Genomic DNA, 5,673 nt, shown 5'->3' on the forward strand with positions numbered 1-5,673 from the left:
TTTACGGCAGGGATGGGCGTGGGTCAGGAAGATCATCACTTGGGGGGGGTCTCCTTCTGCCCACCCAGCCCTGGGGGGTGCCTGGGGCTGCTGGAGGGATGGGGATTAAATCCAGAAGGGAAAATATCCTGCAGCAGGTGCAGCTTGCGACAGGTCTGAACGGCTGCCAGCCGGCTCGGAAATCCCAACCACATCTGTGCTCATCAGTTGGACACCAGATGGGCCCCGGGTTAGGATTTTGGGCTGGGGTTGTTTGGGGGGGTTGGGCAAGGCTGGAGGGGGGGCTGGCTGCTCCAGCCCGGGATGCTCACAGCCCGCCTGCATTCCCTCATATTTATCCTGGTATTTTTAGTGGGTTTTATCAGCTGGAGGTCAGGCCCCTCTCGCTATGAGTGGCGGGCTGGGGCCACAGCAGAGCTCACAGCCGGGCACTGCAGCTTTCTGAGCCCTGCCTCTGTCCCCAGCTTGTCCCCACATCCCCCAGGGACACCCACCCATCTCCTTGCACCCACCAGACAGGAGCTGCGGGGCCCTGCCTGCATTAAAGGTGCTAAATAATATCAACTCTCATTATTCTTATCCACAGCTGCACATCCAATTCCCCAGTGGATTAGGAGCATCCCAGCACCAAGAGCATCTCGTCTCCATCCCGGTGTCCTCCTGTCCCTGGCATCAGACTGGCACAGGCATGGCTGGATCCTCCCAGGCTGGTGGCTCCAAACTCTCCTCGAGCCAAATTGTGCTGGGGCCAGTCCTGTGCACCCCAGCCCTGTGCACCCCAGCCCTGTGCACCCCAGTTCTGTGCACCCCAGCCCTGTTCACCCCAGTTCTGTGCACCCCAGTTCTGTGCACCCCAGCCCTGTTCACCCCAGTTCTGTGCACCCCAGCCCTGTGCACCCCAGTCCTGTGCACCCCAGTTCTGTTCACCCCAGCCCTGTGCACCCCAGTTCTGTTCACCCCAGCCCTGTGCACCCCAGTCCTGTTCACCCCAGTTCTGTGCACCCCACTCCCGTGTACCCCACTCCCGTGTACCCCACTCCCGTGTACCCCAGTCCCGTGGGATGAGGGCTGGAGCTCCGTGCCTGCTCCTGTGGCAGCAGATGCAGCTCTGCACTCCCAGCTCCCGGCTATTTTTAGGAGTGTGTCTGTGGCTAAATCTGGTGCCGTGTGGGCTCGAGGCTTCCCGGCCGCGTGGCTGCTGCCCTGTGAGGCTCCTTTGGGTTCTGTGTGACCTCGTGGGAGCATCGCGGGCACGCTCGGGGCAGCGCCCCTTGGCCAGGGTGTGCTGAGAGTGGGACGTGCAGGATGGAAAAACCATCCCGGAGCAGGGATGGCTGCAGCAGGAGAGCAGCTCTGCAGCCCCGAGAGAACGTGGGGAACGTGGGGGACAGGGTGGGTGACACCAGTACCCCCTGCCATATTTAACAACTGCTGAGTGTCAGGAGAGAGAGGAGAGGCCCTGACTCCGAGAACAGGGATGAGCAGCCCGTGAGGATCCCTGGTGTTTCACGTGGTCTAAGCTACAAGCAGGGCGATGCCACCAGCCCTTCCTTCCTTCCTTCCCCCGGGGCCATCAGGGCACCTCCTCCTGTCTCTCCCTGGTCCCCGTGGCCCAGCCGAGCTGTGAGTCGCTCATGGTTGCTTTGATAAGAGGGGAAAGTTGTTGAATACACAAATGTGGCTGTGGGAAGTGGAGCCAGCAGAGCTTTGCATGCCCAGGAGGAGGAGGATGTGCCTTCTTCCAGTCTGGCCTCTGCCCAGCCAGGGCTGAAACAGAATATTGGGAGAGGTTCTTTTTCTTTCCCCTGTGTCTTCCCCCAGTCCTGCTGCTCCTGTGCAGGTACAGACCCAGCTCTGTTCCCTTCCTCATCTTAGTATCTGTCCCCAGCCCTCCCTCCATCCTTAGCCCTGTCACTGCCCCATCCTGATATCTATTCCCATTTCCATTTCCATCCCATCCCCATCCCATTCCCATCCCCATTCCCATCCCCATCCCCATCCCCATCCCCATCCCCATCCCCATCCCCATCCCCATCCCCATCCCCATCCCATCCCATCCCATCCCATCCCATCCCATCCCATCCCATCCCATCCCATCCCATCCCATCCCATCCCATCCCATCCCATCCCCTCCCTGTCCCCATGCCCATGCCCATGCCCATCCCCATGCCCATCCCCATGCCCATCCCCATCCCATCCCATCCCATCCCCATCCCCATCCCCATCCCATCCCATCCCCACCCCATCCCATCCCATCCCATCCCATCCCATCCCATCCCATCCCATCCCATCCCATCCCATCCCATCCCCATCCCCATCCCCATCCCATCCCATCCCCATCCCCATCCCCATCCCCATCCCCATCCCCATTCCCATCCCATCCCCTCCCCTCCCATCCCATCCCATCGCCATCCCATCCGATCCCCATCCCCATCCCCATCCCCATCCCCATCCCCATTCCCATCCCCATCCCATCCCCATCCCCATCCCATCCCCATCCCCATCCCCATCCCCATCCCCATCCCATCCCAATCCCCATCCCATTCCCATCCCCATCCCATTCCCATCCCCGTTTCCGTGCCCAAAGCCCGGTGGGTGCCGGCAGAGCCCCGGGGGTGCTCAGGGACGCTGTGCCCGGGGCTCAGAGCCCAGCACCCCGTCAGATCCCGGCTGCTCGTCCCCGCGGCTGCCGACGGCCGCTGCTCTCCCCTCTCCCCCTCCCCTCTCTCTCCCTTTCTGAAAATTGATAATTAACCTTTTGTCCGTGGGGCTGTTGTGTTTATTTGGCGCAGGCGGCTGCAGGGCGCTGATATGGAAATCGCAGCCGGCAGCCAGCTCCCGTCCCCCCGCAATCTGCAGCCGCGCACAGCCGCTGGCCAGAGATAAGCAGGTGCTTATTCACAGCCCCGCAGCTGCCGCCGAGGGCAGCCCTACCTGATCACTCCAATCTCAGTGAAAAACTACTTGAGGTTGGGCTCCCGCGATGGAGAGAGGCGATAGGGACGCGCCAGACAGCTCCCCCGGCTCCCGCTTCGCCTCCCCGCGCCGCCTGCCTCCCTCTGCCCGCGTCCTCTCCGCTCCCTCCGTCTCCCTGCTCTGTCTTCCCTCTTATCTCCCTCTCCACATCCCTTTGATTTCTTTTTTTTTTTTTTCCTTTTTTTTTTTCTTAAAGAATTTGTCTTTGTGTTCCCTGTGAACTCTCGGCAGCTCCCACCATCTCCCTGGCTTGGCCATGGCTCTCCTTCCCATTCCCATTCCCGGCTCCTGCCTTTGCTCCTGCATCCCCATTTCCCTGGGCTGGATGAGGCAGATTTAAGCAGAGGTGTAAAAAGCTCCATCCCAACCCCAGGCTGGGGCCGTGCCCCCATCGCAGCCCCTTTGGGATGTGATGGTCTCTCTTTGGTTCCGGCAGCTGCCGCCGATGTTTCACTCGCTGGTTGTTGCTGCCGCTTCCTTTTCCCCCTTGTTCCCCCACCCATCGCTTTCGAATGGAAAGGGGGAGGCAGTGGGGCACTGCAGGCAGTGGGGCACATGGGCACGGGGCATTTCCAGCACTGGGGAAGTGTGCCGTGCCATCCTGTGTCATCCTGTGCCATCCTGTGCCATCCTGTGCCGTGCTGTGCCATCCTGTGTCATCCTGTGCCATCCTGTGCTGTGCCGTGCCATCCTGTGCCATCCTGTGCCGTCCTGTGCTGTGCCATCCTGTGCCATCCTGTGCCATCCTGTGCTGTGCTGTGCCATCCTGTGCCATCCTGTGCTGTGCTGTGCCATCCTGTGCCATCCTGTGCCGTCCTGTGCTGTGCCATCCTGTGCCGTCCTGTGCAGTGCTGTGCCATGCCATGGCGTGTCCCGCCGGGCACAGGGCTGGCACAGCCCCGCTTCATGTGAAGGTGACAAGACCTCGACCGCCCCCCGGGGCTTTCTGACCTCCTTCCCCCAGCTCGCTGTGACCGTGGGGGCGGTGGGAGCCCGTCCTGCTTCTCCTTTAGCAGAGGGAAGTTTGTGCTCGGCAGCAAGAGCAGCTCTGACTCAGAGAGAAACCGGTGGGAGGGGTCACCTGTGACCCCGGGACCCCAGGGGTTCCCCCGTGCCAGGGTGGGCCCTGCACCCCCAGGGGGTTTCCCCTCACCGAGCCGGACCCGCGATCCCAGGGGTTCCCATCCCTCAGTTCAGAACTCCGGATCTCGGGGGTTCCCCAGACAGACCCCGGGGGTTCCCTGCACTCCGGGGCAGAGCTCAGGGGTCTCTCCCACGCTGGGGCATTCCCCGGCAGCCCCGGCGCCTGCAGCTGCCCGGGCAGGTGCTCTCCGTTTCCCGCCGGAGAAAACCCTCCCGCGCGGGTGACACGGGGACACGGGGCCGCGGCTGGGTGGGATTTTCCTGGCCGGCTCTGAAACCGTCTTGTTTTGACTCGCTGCCCTGGGACACTCCCCAGAAGTGGCCACTCTCCGTGTCCCGTGGCCGGGGGGCAGCTTGGCAAATCGCCGAGCGACGACACAGTGCCCACCTGGGCCGACCAGAAAGGAAAGGGGAAGAAGGCAGAGCCTCAAACGCATCTGGAAACACTGCCAAAAGCCCTGCCAGCCTTCAGCCCACACCCCGGCTGCTGTGCCTGTGCTGGTGGGGCACGGGCAGCTCCAGGGTGGGTAGGATGGAGCTGGGGTGTCCCAGCATTGCTGGGATGCAGGATGTGGGGCCGGGGTGGAACCGTGCTGGGGACAGCTGTGGCATCTCTCCCCAAACACACAGTCAGGAAGGGTCAGGTGTCTGTTTGTAGCTTGTGGCCCTTTCCTCAGCACATCAGCCCCGTGCTGGGGCTTCCCCTCATCTCCCTGCAGCACCCAGAGCGTGTTCGACGTCCCCTGGGGCTGGGGGCTGCACCCACAGGGCAGAGACCCTGCTGGTGACACCCCGCTTTGCCCTCACAGCACAGCAAAGAACAGCACCCCCACACCCCGGTACCTTCCTCCCCACTTCCACCTGGCCCTTCCCGGCCCCCCCGAGCCCTGGGCGGGGGGCACAAAGCGGGGAGCCCCGGGTACCATCTGCGGGAGCCCAGGTGGCCGCCGAGACACGCCATCTGCTCAGCCACCTTCGGGGACCGTGCAGGCGCTGCTGTATTTTTAGGACACGTTTCCTCCCTCCCTCCCACCTGCAGCCCAGAGCCGCCTTTCGGGTTTCTAACAAGTTGTTTCCCTCTCGCTGACAGCTCTGGGGGAGCCCAAAGGCCGGTGCTGCGGGGCCTGGCCGGGGGGTGCAGGGATGGGTGCACAGGGGGGTCACCCCAAGTGCTGAGAGGGTCGGGGCGATGCTGAAGCAAAGGTGGGAAAAACCTCATCCCACGGAGGACCCCGGGCAAAGGGGCTGCAGAAAAGGGGGGGCGAGCCCCGTGTGTGTGCCGGGCTGCCAATGGACACTCGTGCCGTGCCTCGCCATGCTGGGGGTGCAGGATGTGCCAAGGCGCACCGGGACAGCCGTGCCAAAGCGCACCGGTCCTGCCGTGCCGGTCCTGCCGTGCCGTGCCCGTCCTGCCGTGCCACGCTGGCCCCTCGCAGTGAGGAAGTGAGGCCGGCGCGAAGGGGAAGTTGTTGGAAAGTCAGACCGGAATGGCTGATAGGGAAGGCAGAGCTGGGCTTGGTCACAGATGGTTCCTGTTGGGGAAGGACACGGGCG

The sequence above is a fragment of the Pseudopodoces humilis genome, chromosome 14 (genome assembly GCF_049639895.1).
Source record: "Pseudopodoces humilis isolate 2021_Gansu_Grassland_sample_001 chromosome 14, ASM4963989v1, whole genome shotgun sequence".
NCBI classification, from domain to species: Eukaryota; Metazoa; Chordata; class Aves; order Passeriformes; family Paridae; genus Pseudopodoces; species Pseudopodoces humilis.